The following is a 17,329-nucleotide window of genomic DNA, read 5'->3' on the forward strand; positions in this document are numbered from 1 at the left end:
CTAATCATAGCTCCATCAATATGTCAGCATTTAATAAACATTTGGGGATGTTAATTGAAAACTAACAGTGTAAATTGTCCATTTGATCATTGTAATACAGGCACTATCTTGCCACATGTGTTGATTATGTACTTGGAGTTGAGAAAAGATAATGGTGCCCAGATTTATTTTGACTAAATTAAAATAAACACTGCGTTTGAAACATCTGGCCAGTCTTTGTTTCCCTATACTATGCAATGATTAGTAACTATTTTTAAAGGCCCTTTCTATGGTGCTAGGAACTCTGGCATGATAGGCACAGAAGAAAAGAAGACTGGACTTGAGGACCTATTTCCTTAGCTTTGTTAGGCATTTTTTAATGATCATATAATTTACTTAATTGAAACACATCTGCATAAGGTGACGGGACACAAAGCTCCAGGAATGTGGGGTAAATATGTCAAGTAAAGGTGTCTTCCTTTACCCCTCAGCACACAGTGGGATACTGTACCTCATGAAGTTGCTTCAGGAAGGGGTCTCCCTTCCAGGGTTTCTCAGAACATCCCTCTTCCTTCCAGAGATGGACACAGGTACATGAGTACCCTATTTATCTTCCGGTGCACATGCCAAGTCCCCTGTGTTGAGGGCTGGGGTGAGGGGCCAAGGTGCACAGGACTGTTTGTAAGTGGGAGGGACAGAGCAGGGACAGAAGAATAGGCTAGAAGAATGGCTAGATAAGAAGGAGGCATCAGGAAGGAGGCAAAATAGAACCTTCTCTGGCTAAAGCCTCCTCCCCATTCACCTTTAAGAAGATTAAAGTGAAAATGTTAGCTGCTCAGTCATGTCCGACTCTGACTCCATGGACTGCAGGCCACCAGGCTCCTCTGTCCATGGAATTCTTCGGGCAAGAACACTGGGTGGGTAGCCGTTCCCTTCTCCAGGGGATCTTCCCCACCCAGGGATCAACCCAGGGATCAAACTGGGTCACCTGCATTCCCTGCAGATTCTTTACTGTCTGAGCCAATTGGGGAGCCTTTAAGAGAAGGAACTCCCAAAAAGAAGGGCTGAAAAAGAAGGGGAAATGGTCCTGGCTCAACTCTTCCACCCTCAGCCCTCAGCCTGCACCCTAGGACCCCTGCTCTAAATGCAGACCCACAGCCCTGGCCCCAGCCTTGCTCCACTACCCACTCCTCACCCTGGTTGCAGCCACGGAGGCTCTCCCCAGGAAATGGAGGAGGGGAACTGCTTGCAGAGTTGGGGGAAGAATTACCTGCTAGGATGACAGTAAGGAGAGAGAGAGAGAGATGAGAGAAGACAGAAAGAAGACAAGGGAGGATGAAGAAGGGGGAGAAGAAAGGCAGAAAGAAGAAATGGAGACAAGAGAGAAAAGCCAGCAGACTAGTAAGAAAGGGAAGGAAGGATAGAGACCCTCCTCTCCACAGCCCCAAGGGTGTAAGAATTTAAGCCTCTTCCTCCAGTCATGGAGAAAGATTTGGGCAGCAAGTGTCCCTTGGGGCAGGGACCCTAAGTGCTGTGTATCTACTTGGCAGACAGGAGGAGAAAAATAGAGACCATAAAGCCCCACTGACAGCCAGTCACTGGATCCACGACAGAGCCCTCAGCAAGGTGTCAGAGTGTCTCTAGGACAGAGGTCACACAACTCAGCTGCCTGCCGGACCACTCTGGTCATTAGCAGTGAAGTCAGCCAGGGAGTGCTCTGCTGAGCTGGGGAGCATGACTCAGGGGCTTCTGTTACTTTGTTTCCGCCAATATCTTCCATGTCATAATCTCAGTCTAGTTTCACCAGATCTCTGTTTTGCTTTATTTTCAAGAGAATCCAGGAATCTGTGTTTTTCTGAGAAATCTCTTGATTTTTAAATGTCAGTGTGTGCTCAGTCGCTCGGTCGTGACAACTCTTTGCAACCCTATGGACTGTAGCCCCCCAGGCCCCTCTGTCCATGAGATTTCCCAGGCAAGAATACTGGAGTGGGTTGCCATTCCCTTCTCCAGGGGATCTTCCCAACCCAGGGATCAAACCCGTCTCCCACATTGCAGGCAGATCCTTTACTGTATGAACCGTCAGGGAAGCCCTTAAATGTCAATAACTGCTTTTGTTTTTAAGCAATTAATCAAAATGAAATAATTCTGTGGGGCAGACATAATCTCAAAATCCATGTGTCAGTTAAACAATTTTTTCTGTTCATTGAACTTCTCCTTGGACCTTTGTGGCAGGAGCACCTGGTCACTCATTTCCAACACCTTCAAGAGGTCTGAGAAAGGGGACTGGGCAATCTGCCAATGAATTGTGAAGCTAATTACCTAAAAGAATGGTTAAAATTATACAAATGGAGATCTAACTAGTTTTTCCTATAGATAGATAGAAAATAGATCTATAGCTCTATCTATCTAGGTTTTTCTGAGATCTAACTAGTTTTTCCTATAGATAGATAGAAAATAGATCTATAGCTCTATCTATCTAGGTTTTTCTGTGAGCCTGGGAACATAATTGACTTTCCTGGTGGCTCATACAGTGAAGAATCTGCCGGCAGTGCAGGAGACCCGGGTCAGAAAGATCCCCTGGTGAAGGGAACATAATAACTATCATTTATAAGACTGTTTGGGGGAAATATTTTTCAATTTACAACAACAAAAAGCAGTACACTTGTGGAACTCAACCCTTTCATTGGCGGAAGGATACCATTGTATCCAGTATTTTAGTAGGAGATAGTTTTCTGTGAGGTATAATCTGAAAAGATTTTGGAGAATTCCTGAAGACTTAGTTAGCTATCTGATATTCTTGCTGTGAGGAAGATATCTAGTCTCCTTCATAATGAAGATTCCTCTGTCAAGATTAGTGTCATCGTCTGTGGCCCATGCAACATTAAAGCATAAGATCATGTATCTCTTGGAATGGATATAAATATCTACAAGAAGATTAATGTGCTCTGACTAAATATTTAATCAGGGCTATTCAGGCAGAGCCCGTCACTGACTGTCTTAAACTTTAAACTTAAATTTATAGACTCTGCGATGGTTAATTTTATGTGTCAAACTGGCTGACCTATGATACCCAAATATGAGTGTAGTTGTTGCTGTGAAGATATTTTTTTAGAGGTGATAAATATTTATAAACAGTTGGTTTTAAGTAAAAGAGATTACCCTCCATGATGTGGGTGGGCCTTGTACAGTAAGTTGAAGCAAAGACTGATTATCCACAGAAGAAGGAACTCTGTCTCAAGACTTTAACCTAGAAGTCCTGCCTGAGTTTCCAGCCTACTGGCCTGCCCTACAAATTTCAGACTTAACAGCACCCACAATCACATAAGCTGACTCAAAATAAGTCTCTCTCTATATGCATGGATATTGTTGTTGTGGACTGCGGCACGCCAGGCCTCTCTATCCTTCACCATCTCCTGAAGTTTGCCCAAGTTCATGTCCATTGCATTGGTGATGCCATTCAGCCAGCCATCTCATCCTCTGATGTCCTCTTCTCCTTCTTCCCTCAATCTTTCCCAGCATCAGGGACTTTTCCAATGAGTCAGCTGTTTGCATCAGGTGACCAAAATACTGGAGTTTCAGCTTCAGCATCATTCTTCCAACAAGTGTTCAGGGTTGATTTCCCTTAAGACTGCCTGGTTTGATTTTCTTGTTGTCCAAGGGAATCTCAAGAGTCTTCTCTAGCACCACAGTTCGAAGGCATCAATATGCATGGATGTATCTCCTATTGATTCTGTTTTTCTGGAGCACCCTGACCGATAAGATCCCCATCAATGAATCTGAAAATTGCACTTCTTCCAGTCAATCCCTGTTCGTCATTTCTACCCTAAACCATTTTTTAAGTAAAATGTGAATATGATGAAGTGGATGTTTTTTCATGGAGCATCATGAGTTCTAATTCTTCTTTTGGCTGCACCTCTCAAAACATCCACTTCATCATATTCACATTTTACTTAAAAAATGGTTTAGGGTAGAAATGACGAACAGGGATTGACTGGAAGAAGTGCAATTTCCAGATTCATTGATGGGGATCTTATCGGTCAGGGTACTCCAGAAAAACAGAATCAATAGGAAATATGAGCAAAGGAACTAATATTTACTGAGCAGACATTTATTAGACTTTGTTCAACAAATTTCTGAAGTAGACTATTTTTATTATTATCCCCATTTTTACAGAGAAGGAAACCACCTCTAGAGCACATCATATGAATTTTAGCCTAATGCATTTTCACAATCTGAGCACACCTATTTATCCAGCACCTAGATCAAGAAGCAACTTGACCAGTGCCCCAAAAGCACCCCAAGTATTATATTGTGTGAAAGTGAAAGTGTTAGTCCCTCAGTCACATCTGACTCTTTGTGACCCCATGGACTGTAGCCTGTGAGACTCCTGTGTCCTTGGAATTGTCCAAGCAAGACTACTGGGGTAGGTTGCCATTTCCTCCTCTAGGGGACCTTCCTGATTCAGGGATTGCATTGAAAGCAGATTCTTTACCATCTGAGCCACCAGTGAGGTCCCCCCATTATGTTGTATATGTTTATATAAATATGTTTGAATATATATGGATGAATATGTGTAACTACTATCCAGATCAAGATATAAATAATTTCCAGTACCTCAGAAAGTTCCCTTTGGCTTTCTTCCAATCACTACTTCCTTTCAAAAGTAACCACTATCCTGACTTCTAAAAGCAAAGATTCATTTTGCTTATTACTATATTCTATATAAATGGAATCATACAAATGTGTACTCTTTGGGCTCCAGCTTTGGGCTCATTTCCTCAACCTTTATCTAGGTAAGATTTATCTATTAACATAATGTTACAGTTCATTAATGTGAGACTCAGAGATTATAAACTATCGCTTAAATAATGCAAATTATTTGACCAAAAGCACACAGCTATAGAAAGCAGTAGAGCCAGGAGTCTAGCTCAGGACTGTCTCATTCCAAAGCCCATGCTTTTTTTTCTGCTTTATCAGTGTTTTCCAAAATAGCATATGTGGAAAATTTATGTGAAAATTTCAGTGGTACATAGGTAATGTTATTGTTAACAGTTATTAGTATTTTATTGTGTTATTAATATTATTAATGTAAATATTTACTGTGCATTTAGAAAAAATAGCTAGCACCTCAAGCCCATAATAAAAGTTCCCTTTTATAAATATAGTTCAAAAGCAAATTTCTGTCAACTCTATGATCCAATAATACTATACATATACCCACCAAAAGATAAGTACGTTTTATTTTTAATACTCAAAATATAAACAGCCTAAATTTCTATCAACAGTAAAATGGATAAATAAACTATGGAATATTAGTATGCTGCTGCTGCTAAGTCACTTCAGTCGTGTCCGACTCTGTGTGACCCCATAGACAGCAGCCCACCAGGCTCCCCCATCCCTGGGATTCTCCAGGCAAGAACACTGGAGTGGGTTGCCATTTCCTTCTTCAATGCATGAAAGTGAAAAGTGAAAGGGAAGTCGCTCAGTCGTGTCCAACCCTCAGCGACCCCATGGACTGCAGCCTTCCAGGCTCCTCCATCCATGGGATTTTTCCAGGCAAGAGTACTGGAGTGGGATGCCATTGCCTTCTCCGGGAATATTAGTATAATGGAATGCTATACACTAAAGGAGAAGGGGGTGGCAGAGGATAAGATGATTAGACAGCATCACTGACTCAATGGACATGAATCTGAGCAAATTCTGGCAGATAGTGAAGGACAGGGAAGCCTGGCAAACTGCAGTCCATGGGCTCACAAAGAGTCAGACATGACTTAGCAACTGAACAACAGTGTACACTAATAAAAAAAGAACAAACTACGCCTACATACAATAACATGGATGAATCTCCCAGATGCTGTGATCAGCAAAGATGGCAGACAAAAAAGAATGCATGCTATACAATTCCACTTGTATGAATTCAAAAATAGTCGAAACTGATTTATGGGGATAGATGTCAAAACAGTGGTTACCTGAGGGAGCGATATTCACTGAGAAAGGGCAAGAGGGAGCCTTCTAGGGCTGCAAAAGCTATGTATCTTAATATGGGTGGTAATTATCTGCATGTATGTGTGATCCATGGCACTGTACAGATAAGATCTGTGCACTTTATCACTTATTCTAGAAAAAAAATCAATAAAATTTAAAACAATGTATTTCCATTTTTTTAAAGTGAATCTATTTAATCAAAAATCCTGAATTAAGGGTCGTTCCAGAATTCCACAGGGCTTCCCTGGTGGCTCAGATGGTAAAGAATCTGCTTTCAATGCAATCCCTGAATCAGGAAGATCCCCTGGAGGAGGAAATGGCAACCTACCCCAGTATTCTTGCCAGGAGAGTCCCATGGGCAGAGGAGCCTGGTGGACTACAGTCCATGGGGTTGAAAAGAATCAGACACTACTGAGCAAATTTAACACTCATTCACACTCACTGCAGTGTTCCACAGATGACCCCTGTTTCTCAGTGCCTAGCCAGGGGCCAGCAGTACTGATGTCACCTAGGAGCTTACCTGGTCTGCAGTCTCTTGTGCCTGGCTCCACACGTACTGAAACACCGTGTGCATTTTTCTAGGGTCTCCAGGTGATTCATATGCCTTGAATGGAACATAGAGACAACCACTAGACTATTTCATGTGCATTTATTTTATCTTCCTAACTAGATTGTAAACTTCTTGAAAACAATGTAGAATAGTGGACAGAGAGCTCAGACTCCCAGTTATGTTACTTCCTGGCTGAGTAACTTGAGGAAGTTACTAGATTCCCTTAGCCTCAGAATATAAAGTGTGAAGAAGAATAATACTTTTATTAATACTTACTTCATGGATGTTGTAAAGATTAAATAATGCATGTGAAGTGCTTAGGACATTGCTAAATATAGACTAAAAATGTAATAAATGGTAGCTATTACTATCAACTTCATCATTGCACTTTGGGCTGAGGGATGAAAGCCCTCAGGTATAGGTGATGCCTGAACAGTTAATATTTGATTTGATGGTGAATACAAAGAAGAGAAACCCCTTTATGGTTCTTTGCCTCTTGATGTTCTTCAGTTTTTGTCTTACTGTACTTAAAAGAAACCCATGGTGGTGGTGATTTAGTCGCTAAGTCGTGACCAACTCTTGTGACCCCATGGACCGTAGACCTGCCAGGCTCCTCTGTCCATGGGATTCTCCAGGCAAGAATACTGGAGTGGGTTGCCATTTCCTTCTCCAAAAGAAACCCATAATTTAGCCCAAAATGGAGAGTTGTCTTGGACTTTGGCAGATCCTAAAAGAGAGATTAGTAAGTTTCTTTGGGGAGCCTATTTTTATTCTTTCCCTTTCTCCCCCTCTTCTGCTTCATGAGTCACTGCCTAAAAAGCCCCTGAAAACACCTGAACCCATTCAGCAAATTGTTCTGGGCCTCAGATCTTCATTCTCAGCCTTCTTGTCCCTCCTTTCTCATGTCTGATTTAGAGTTGGGTTGAGTCGAGTCTTGTAAGACATTCTAACAGAGCAGAGAGTAGGCATGCCTGAAATATAATTACAGTTGACCCTTGAACAACAGGGGTTTGAACTGCACAAGTCCACTTACATACAAATATCTTTAATAGAAATACTACAGTGTTGTATACAATCCATGATTGGTGGAATAGGCAGATGGTGAACCTCAGATATGGAGGAACAGTGAATATAGAGGGTTGACATGGACAAATTACACGGGGATTTTCCACCATAGGGAGCACTGGCATCCTCAACTCCCATGTTGTTAAAGGATCAATTGAAATTAAGAGGCATCTATGACTCTGCCAAAGCCTTTGACTGTGTGGATCACAATAAACTGTGGAAAATTCTGAAAGAGATGGGAATACCAGACCACCTGACCTACCTCTTGAGAAATCTGTATGCAGGTCAGGAAACAACAGTTAGAACTGGACGTGGAACAGCAGACTGGTTCCAAATAGGAAAAGGAGTACATCAAGGCTGTATATTGTCACCCTGCTTATTTAACTTATATGCAGAGTACATCATGAGAAACGCTGGACTGGAAGAAACACAAGCTGGAATCAAGATTGCCGGGAGAAATATCAATAACCTCAGATATGCAGATGACACCACCCTTATGGCAGAAAGTGAAGAGGAACTAAAAGCCTCTTGATGAGAGTGAAAGTGGAGAGTGAAAAAGTTGGCTTAAAGCTCAACATTCAGAAAACTAAGATCATGGCATCCGGTCCCATCACTTCATGGGAAATAGATGGGGAAACAGTGGAAACAGTGTCAGACTTTATTTTGGGGGGCTCCAAAATCACTGCAGATGGTGACTGCAGCCATGAAATTAAAAGATGCTTACTCCTTGGAAGGAAAGTTATGACCAACCTAGACAGCATATTCAAAAGCAGAGACATTACTTTGCCAATAAAGGTCAGTCTAGTCAAGGCTATGGTTTTTCCTATGGTCATCTATGGATGTGAGAGTTGGACTGTGAAGAAGGCTGAGCGCCAAAGAATTGATGCTTTTGAACTGTGGTGTTGGAGAAGACTCTTGAGAGTCCCTTAGACTGCAAGGAGATCCAACCAGTCCATTCTGAAGGAGATCAGCCCTGGGATTTCTTTGGAAGGAATGATGCTAAAGCCGAAACTCCAATACTTTGGCCACCTCATGCGAAGAATTGACTCATTGGAAAAGACTCTGATGCTGGGAGGGATTGGGGGCAGGAGGAAAAGGGGACGACAGGGGAGGAGATGGCTGGATGGCATCACTGACTCGATGGACATGAGTTTGGGTGAACTCCGGAAGTTGGTGATGGACAGGGAGGCCTGGTGTGCTGCAATTCATGGGGTCAGAAAGAGTCAGACACGACTGAGCGACTGAAATGAACTGAACTGAACTGAACTGATGGTTTTGCCTAGTTGAAGATTTAGGATTCTGGACTAGAATTCTGGATTCAAGAAACCCAGTAGACAGCATCTCAGAGTTACAGATACTGGTACCTTCAACCTAACTGGGTCAACCTGGAGCTTCTCACATACCCTGCTACGGGCACCATTTCTTAGAAACCCAGTGCTACAGAGGTATCTACTTCTTTGTTGTTTTGTTGCGGTTCAGTCACTCAGTTGTGTCCAACTCTGTGACTCCAGGCCAGGCTTCCCTGTCCCTCACTGTCTCCCAGAGCTTGCTCAAACTCATGTCCATTGAGTCGATGATACCATCCAACCATCTTATCCTCTGTCATCCCCTTCTCCTCATGCCCTCAACCTTTGCCAGCATCAGGGACTTTTCCAGTAAGTATTCCTTTGCAATCAAATCTTGCTGAATCATGACACCTAGAATTCCAAGTATATGTTAGTAAAAGTGAAGTTAAAACTCGTTACCGAACTCAGTTCAGTGGCCCAATATCAAACAAGCCAAATGCTGAGACGCTGAGGTTTACGGCTGAAAATTTAATCACAGAGCAGCCAGATGAGGAGGTGGGAGAACAAATCTTAGATCCACTTCCCTGAAGGCCAGGTCTTGGAGTGTTTATGGGTGAAGAGTATATGGTGGTCAAAGGTGCAGGAGAAGGTGATTAGAGGCCGGAAAAGGTGAAGTAACCACTGCGCTGTGCAGGGGTATTCGAGTTATATGCTTCTTTACAGGAAATGGCAGCATTCGCATGATCTGAGGGTAGAGTTCTTATTCTGTTGAGGTCAAAAGGTCGTCCATTAGATACTCCCCACAGGTCCAATTGAATTGTTGGTGGCCTTGGCCAGTTTAAACTGGGCAAGTCTAGCTCCATGTTCCTTAAAAACAACTTAAGCAACTGTTACTATAGAGACCTATGATAGGTCAGCAGTGATATCTATGTATCAGACTTCCCTGCTGGCTCAGAGGGTAAAGAATCTGCCTGCAATGAGAGAGATCCAGGTTGGATCCCTGGATTGGGAAGATCCCATAGTGAAGGGAATGGCTACCCTCTCCAGTATTCTTACTTGGAGAATTCATGGAGGAAATGGTTAAAGGAATCTTATAATATAATATAATATATTGCCCAAACCACATGAAGCTTAGAAGCTATGCAATTTGCAAGAACAGTTAAAGCAAGCTTGGTTAGTGAAGGCAGGTTACAGGATATTATTTATTAAGCAAGTTATGGTTTAAGGGACCTAACTGGTGACTGCCCTCAGTTTCACTTTTACCATAACCTAATAAATGGGAATTTTATTTTCTTCAATGTCACCAACATTCAATAAGTAGCTGTGCTTTGTTAAAGTTTTATTAATCTATTTGTCTGAATACTGTAGCTCAAAGTTTTTGGATCATAGTCCTTTTAAGTAAGAAAAATGAGCCCAAGTATCACCAAATAGTCTCATTTTCTAGTAGGAGAAAGAACTGATAAAAATAAACTCTTGCTCCACAAGCATATATTTTATGTAATATCCTAGCAACTGAGTATGGGTTATTTATATCTCAAAGTTTAATTTCGGGGAAAATTAAGGCCAAAAATGCCATTGCCTCAAACGTGTTACCACATGCAAATATACTACTCAAACAACCAACAAATTTATAATAATAATGCTAAATTCATAGTCATAAATTTGCTAGCATGGTAGCAACTGAAAATCATGATTAACTCAATAAAACATTGATGATAAACATCAAACAAAGCAATCTCTTCAAAAAAGTATGGGAATTCCAGCTGCCATCATATGTATATACAACACAAGCTTTGCAACAGTACTGGGTGCTACTGAGTTCCAACAAGACTGATCAGTAGTCTACAGTCAGGTGATGTGTGAGCTCTACTAGGACACTAATTTTAACTTCCAAATAACTAAATTTGGCAACCTTTAGTTTTCTTCATAAGTTACTAGTAAGCATCTCTTGAAAGTGAAAGTGTTAGTCACTCCATTCGTGCCTAACTCTTTGTGACCTCGTGGACTGTAGCCCACCAGGCACCCCTGTCCATGGAATTCTCCAGGCAAGAATACTGGAGTGGTAGCCATTCCCTTCTCCAGGGCATTTTCCTGACCCAGGGATTGAACCCAGGTCTCCTGCATTGCAGACAGATATTTTTTTTACCATTTGAGCCACCAGGGAAGCTTCTCTTAGCCCTCTGTAAAATGAAAGTCATTTGTCCCTAGTGAAGTCACTCAGTCGTGTCCGACTCTTTTCGACCCCATGGACTGTAGCCTACCAGGTTCCTCTGTCCATGGGATTTTCCAGGCAATAGTACTGGAGTAGATTGCCATTTCCTTCTCCAGGGGATCTTCCCAACCCAGGGATTGAACCCAGGTCTCCCGCATTGTGGACAGATGCTTTACCGTCTGAGCACCAAAGAAATACTTGGCATATTTAAATCAGTCTGGGGCTCCCAAGTGGACCCTGCAATGGACCCCACTTTGAAAATCATGATGCTAATCTAGAATATGCAAACATGTGTGTGTGCTAAGTCACTTCAGTTGTGTCTGATTCTTTTATGACCCTATGGCTCTTCCAGACTCCTCTGTTCATCGGATTCACCCGGCAAGAATACTGGAGTACGTTGCCATGCCCTCCTCCAGGGAAATCTTCCCCACCAGAGATGGAAATCACATCTTTAAGTCTTTTGCATCAGGGATCTTTACCACTAACGACACCTGGGCGCTGCAGAATATGCAAACAACTGCTTCTTTAGGCCATTTGCTGCCCTATTCCTCCTCTATGGATGTCTATGCCCCATCTCTGCTACTGAAGCTCTTCTCTCTCATTTTACTGTGTTCTCTGAACTTTGTCATTCCCTCTCTCTCAACCCAGAGTTTGAGGCCTCTCCAAACTTTCAAACCTATTGTCATTCGAAAATAAAGCCTCACCAAACCTTTATTCAAACCTACCATATCTTACTCCTGCTCTTTGATTACCTTTGGAATGTTATCTGAAACAACAGCCTCATCAACCAGGCCTATTTATAGTGGAAGCTTCTGTCGGCCACAGCTTTCTGGGAAAACAGCTGCCACCCTCTCTGCCCCTCCCTTATGAGCTCTTGTGCATGTAAGATTTTAGTTCCCAAATATGCACAATCCTAAGGCTGCATTGTTCTGGATCCATCCCAAAACTTTTCAGTTTTGGCACAGCCTTGCAAAGGCTCATTTTAATTTCTCTAATTATGAAACATATTCTAAAAATCTGGCAATGAAATGAAGATTTTCTTATTTCATAAAATACAGGAGCCATGTGTTACCTTTCTGTAAGAAAGTACTCATTTATCATCCAAACACTCTATAATAAAAACTGCCAAAACACTGACTTAAAAAAGCTATAGCATACCACCAAATCAAAGAACTGTAACTGCCAACTCATATTCTTTCTTATTATTTTAAGCTGTAAGTGACTATGATACATGAGCATGCTTCTGATGCTCAGAACAAAAACCAAGCTCATCTGCTAAATTTATTCATCCATCCATCCATAATTTTTTCATTTACCCATTCATTTAGCAATTATTTATTAAGAACCTATTATGTGCTAGCAATGCTCTAGTACTACAGATTCACCAGTGAACAAAAAGACAGTCTCCCATAGGATGGATGAAGGTATAGTGAATGATGAGAGCTGGAGATTTGGCCTTCAAACAACAACTCAGCAAAAGAAAAACATCAATTGTAAATCAGTCTCTGGATTTAGTCTGTTTCTCAGTAAGCCTTTTTTCCTCTGCTCGATTTCTGATGCAGTGAAACCTTGATCCATGACCATTTCCTGCTTGCCAGAGTCACCCTTGATCTTCAGATCATTTTCAATACTGCATAAAACAAATGATGATAACAATTATAACCCCCACAATAAAGTCCCTGCCAAAATAACAATAGCTACAAATAACATTTATTAGAAGTTCCCTCATAGCTCAGTTGGTAAAGAGTATGCCTGCAACGCAGGAGACCCCAGTTTGATTCCTGGGTGGGGAAGATCTGCTGGAAAACAGATAGGCTATTAAGCAATTCCAAATGATCTCCAATTATGATGGTTTTATTTTCGACTATTTGGCTTTGCAACAGTGTAAAAGTGATACACATTCAGTGGAAGCCATCCTTTGAATTTTGAACTCCTCCCAGGCTAGCAATATGTGGTATTGCTATATGTATTATGGATACATTGCAATATGTGGATCCTCTCTCATGACACTAGGCAGTGACAGGGACCCCTGGCTCCCAGTCAGGTCCATGACCATGAGGATTAACAACTGATACATTTAGAACCATTCTGTTTTTCTTTTTCAATACAGAAGTTAATAAGTTACATGAGATTTTCAACACTTGATTACAAAATAGGCTTTGTGTTAGATGATTTTGCTCATCTGTAGGATAATGTAAATATTCTGTGCACATTTCAGGTAGGCTGGGTTTCCCCGGTAGCTCATCAGTAAAGAATCAGCCTGCAATGCAGGAGATGCAAGTTCGATCCCTGGGTTGGGAAGATACCCTGGAGGAGGCAAATGTGTACCCCAGCCTCATCCCCTCCCCCCATATTATTGCCAGGAAAATCCCATGGACAGAGGATCCTGGAGGACTACAGTTGTAGAGCCGCAAAGAGTTGGACACAACTGAGCACACACTCACCAGACCAGACCAGACCAGGGCTAAGCTACGGTGTTGTCAGTTAGGTGTATTAAATGCATTTCAACTGAGGGTATTTTCAATTTATGGTGGGCTTATTGGATGTAACCTATAAGATAAGAAAGATCTGTACTATACTTCAGACACTTAGTCCTCACAGCAATCCTAGTAGATAGATATTTATTGTTTTTCCTCCCATTTTACGGGCTTCCTTGGTGTTTCAGTGGTAAGTGCCAAACAGGAAGCGCAGGTTCAATTCCTGGGTCGAGAAGATCCAGTGGAGAAGGAAATGGCAACCCACCCGAGCATTCTTGCGTGGGAAATTCCAAGGACAGAGGAACCTGGTGGGATACAGACCACGGGGTTGCAAAGAGTTGGATATGACGTAGCAACTAAGCATGCATGCATGCCCATTTTACAGACGAGGAAAGACCGGGAATTAAAGGTTATTACACTTTCCCACCAACAGAAGCTAAGAGTCTAGTTCCTAGATTTGCCAAACCTCTCTTAGCTGCAATGGGAGAGTCCTGAACTCAGTGGTAGACTCAGATCCAAAAACACCTTTCTTTTATCATGTGCCGTAGGTGCTAATGCCCTTTGCCTCTCCCAACAGCCAGTTGTCAGCAAGCTCTTTCTCTGATGATTACATCAACACAATAAATACTGAATACTATTCTAATCAAATATTGCACTCCACAAAGTTAATTTGACACCTATTGAATCAGACACATAATTGTTATTGAATTGTATGGCAATTACATAAAGCAGTCCCAATAAATTCTGTAATCTGCCCCCAAATAATTATCCTATATTTTCTACTCTCGTTTTTTAACTTTGCAGGATCTACCATTTCCTGAAATGATGTCCTATTTCTTTTCCCACTTCCTTCTTTTCTATCTCTTCCAAACACACTCATGTGAAATAAATACAATGAACCTGGATTGTGTTTCCCAGTGGCCTAAACCCCACGTTCCCCTGAAATAAGATCTTTCTGTGCTTCTCCTAGGACACCACGTCTACTTTCCTGGTCTTCTCTCTGGATGACCTAGAGGCTGAAGGAGTCAAGAATCAGGCAAAGTTTGCCTTGAGAAGGTTACAGAATCAGCACTGGCAAATCAACACAGCAGTGACCTCCAACACAGCTGATGACAAAGTAGAGCTAAAAATGAACTCTTGATTTCTTTCATTTGTAATCTGGGGGTCTTAGAGCAAAAAATATTAGAGAAAGTAATTTAAGAATGAAAGAAAGGGAGAGAGTTTTCCACCCAAATAATGTGAATCAGGGCTTCCCTGGTGGCTTGGTGGTAAAGAATCCGCCTGCCAATGCAGGAGATGCAGGTTCAGTCCCTGGAGAAGGAAATGGCAACCTGCTCCAATATTCTTGCCTGGGAAATCCCTTAGATAGATGAACCTTGTGGGCTACAGTCCATGGAGTCACAAAAGAGTTGGACACGACTTACTGATTAAACAATAATAACAACAATGCTGAATCAATCACCTTTTAAATGTTCTTTTACTCTTGAATCTGTTCTAAACTGCAGCAGACAAAAGAAGAAAGTCACAGATTCATAAGGATAAAGAGGATGTAAGAGGAGACAAAGCTGATGGACAACATCAATCTATTGGAGGTTGGAAAGCAGATGGAAGCATGATAACAGACTTGAGAAAGGTGCTACCTGAGCATGTATGATAGGAACTGAGCCTTCTCACCCACTCAGGGCCCCAGAGAGAGCGGCTCAGAACTTGGCACTTCCAGGGAACCCTTAAGGCAGCAATGAGATTAGTGTAGAGAACTGGCTGACCTCTATTCCCTGAGCTGGTAGAATTTTCCCTGGTTCCATCTCCCCTCCCATAAAACCAGACAACCCTCCTCCTCCCCACTACACAGAGACAAACAGGAAAACAGAAAGGAAGTAACTCCGTACCAGAGAACCCCAGTTATGGTAGAGAGGAAGGGTGATGGGAAGAGCAAAAACAGGAGTCTAGCTAGCTGGTTAAGGAGTAGGACCCACCAGCCTCTTCCCACTACCCTGTTTCCAAGTGACAGCAGTCATGAAACCCACCCAGACCAAAAAAAAAAAAAAAAAAAAAGCTGTATTCTTCTCAGGAGACTGAAGTTGTTGGCAGCTCTATTTTGATCCAGAAGAAAGTCATACTTAGGATGAAAACTATGAAACTTACATCACAGAAGGCAGAGTGAAAAACAACCCAGGATCTGATGACATCACTGAATTGCTTGATCAAACTATCCCTGAAGCCCTGCTTCCCTCTCAATACTTCATTACACTTGCCTGGTAGCTGCTCTATGGCCATTTATGACATACCCTCAGAAACCATTAGTATCATTTCCACTGTATTCCATTTGCTGAAGCAGTCACAAGCCTGCCTAGATTCCAGAGAAGGCAAACGGAACTACCACTAACTCTAAGAACTGAAGTTAGCGAGTAGTAAACAACAGACTGGTTCCAATAGGAAAAGGAGTATGTCAAGGCTGTATATTGTCACCCTGCTTATTTAACTTATATGCAGAGTACATCATGAGAAATGCTGGGCTAGAAGAAGCACAAGCTGGAATCAAGATGGCCGGGAGAAATATCAATAACCTCAGATATGCAGATGATACCACCCTTATGGCAGAAAGTGAAGAGGAACTAAAACACCTCTTGATGAAGGTGAAAGAGGAGAGTGAAAAAGTTGGCTTAAAACTCAACATTCAGAAAACGAAGATCATAGCATCTGGTCCCATCACTTCATGGGAAATAGATGGGGAAACAGTGGAAACAGTGTCAGACTTTATTTTGGGGGGCTCCAAAATCACTGCAGATGGTGACTGCAGCCATGAAATTAAAAGATGCTTACTCCTTGGAAGGAAAGTTATGACCAACCTAGATAGCATATTGAAAAGCAGACACATTACTTTGCCAACAAAGGTCCGTCTAGTCAAGGCTATGGTTTTTCCTGTGGTCATCTATGGATGTGAGAGTTGGACTGTGAAGAAGGCTGAGCGCCAAAGAATTGATGCTTTTGAACTGTGGTGTTGGAGAAGACTCTTGAGAGTCCCTTGGACTGCAAGGAGATCCAACCAGTCCATTCTGAAGGAGATCAGCCCTGGAATTCCTTTGGAAGGAATGATGCTAAAGCTGAAAACTCCAGTACTTTGGCCACCTCATGCAAAGAGTTGACTCATTGGAAAAGACCCTGATGCTGGGAGGGATTGGGGGCAAGAGGAGAAGGGGACGACAGAGGATGAGATGGCTAGATGGCATTACTGACTCGATGGATGTGAGTCTGAGTGAACTCTGGAAGTTGGTGATGGACAGGGAGGCCTGGCGTGCTGCGATTCATGGGGTCGAAAAGAGTCGGACACGACTGAGCAACTGAACTGAACTGACTGAACTGAAACCCTGGAGGCCCCAGTGCAGCCGTTCTTGATATAGGACCTGTGTTTAGTGCGCCACAAATTCATTTATAACCTGTAGAAGAAGCACTCCTAAGGAGTCAAGAGTTACTTCAAAGGGTCTAAGAAACCATATGTGCATCAAACATTTTCTGTGGATAAATGATGGGTCTTGTATACATAAATAACTGTGCTACTATCATTAAAGCGTAAGTACTACTGTAACGAGTAATAAAATGCACTTTAAAAAAATCTTTGTTTCAGTTGTACTTTTTTTTATTTTATAGCTTTTGTGTTATGTATTTTCTTAATCATCGATATTGAAAGTACAATTAACACGTGGAGGAAATATTCTTTATGCTTAAAATGGATGGTCATAGCTTCCAGATTGAACTTTACTGTTTTCATATTCTA

Source organism: Bubalus bubalis, chromosome 10 (assembly GCF_019923935.1).
Source record: "Bubalus bubalis isolate 160015118507 breed Murrah chromosome 10, NDDB_SH_1, whole genome shotgun sequence".
Lineage (NCBI taxonomy): Eukaryota > Metazoa > Chordata > Mammalia > Artiodactyla > Bovidae > Bubalus > Bubalus bubalis.